The sequence below is a fragment of the Phyllobates terribilis genome, unplaced genomic scaffold (assembly GCF_046119375.1).
Source record: "Phyllobates terribilis strain yellow unplaced genomic scaffold, ASM4611937v1 Scaffold_2__4_contigs__length_985480577, whole genome shotgun sequence".
Classification (NCBI taxonomy): Eukaryota; Metazoa; Chordata; class Amphibia; order Anura; family Dendrobatidae; genus Phyllobates; species Phyllobates terribilis.
The window spans coordinates 679,414,374-679,415,512 of NW_027362762.1; positions in this window are offsets into that span (position 1 = coordinate 679,414,374).

Here is a 1,139-nt window from a genome sequence, read left to right on the forward strand (position 1 = left end):
AATTCTTCATCACCAGGTCCCACCCATTGTCACACACGACCATGCCTGGCTGCATGTTCAGCGGTGAGAGCCACAGATCAGGCTGCTGTGTTACAGCTTTCAACAACTCTGCAGCGCTGGGCGGTTTGTCAATTAAGCATTAAGCATGTTATCTTCAGCACAGCCTGTTGCTGCTTGGCCAAGGCAGTGCTGCAGTGCTGTCAGCTTGTGACTGATGTGGTCATTTCGGAGATAGAGGAGGAGGTGCATGAGCTGAACAATGTGATTACATTGAGGTTAAATCGGTGACGCTGTTTTTTATACTAAAGAATGATCCTATTGTTTTGGGTTTTTTTACGTTATTTTTTAAGACAAATGCATTCACCGGGAAATGTAATTTTAACATTTTACAACCTTATCTGGCAATGTGGTATGTGACACATCATCAGACACATCCTTTTTTATTTATGATGGAGAGACTCTGAAAGTCATAAAGCCTATTTTTATAGGGACATCAGAAGGCCCTTACTATTCTTAAGAGGCCCGCAGTCGGCCCTAGCTATTGTCAGAGAGCCATCAGCCGGCTATGCTTTGTTGTTCCCATTATTAACAAGTGGGTCTCCTATACTGTTATGGCGTATCCAGTGACTGCAAGGGCTGCCAAAAAATTTGGACGCAACCCAATACCCCTTTGAAGAGACATAGAGGAGGATCTTAGTAAAAAAAAAATTCCCATTATAAAGGAGCGGGTCTCCTATAGTGGTGATGCCCCTGCTGTGACTGCAAGGGCTGCCAAAATTTGGGAAAAACCCCACTAAGAATTTAAAGACACATGGAGCAGGGCCACAGTAACAAGTACGACATGTTCCCATTAGAAAGGAGAGAGTCTGCTATACAGTTATAGGGTATGCAGTGAATCCAATGGCTGACCAATTTTAGAAAACACCCCACTAAGAATTTAAAGACACATGGAGCAGGGCCACAGTAACAAGGTACGACATGTTCCCATTAGAAAGGAGAGGGTCTGCTATACAGTTATAGGTTATGCAGTGAGTCCAACGGCTGACCAATTTTAGGAAAAACCCCACTAAAAATTTAAAGACACATAGAGCAGGGCCACAGTATCAAGGTACGACATGTTCCCATTAGGAGGAGAGGGT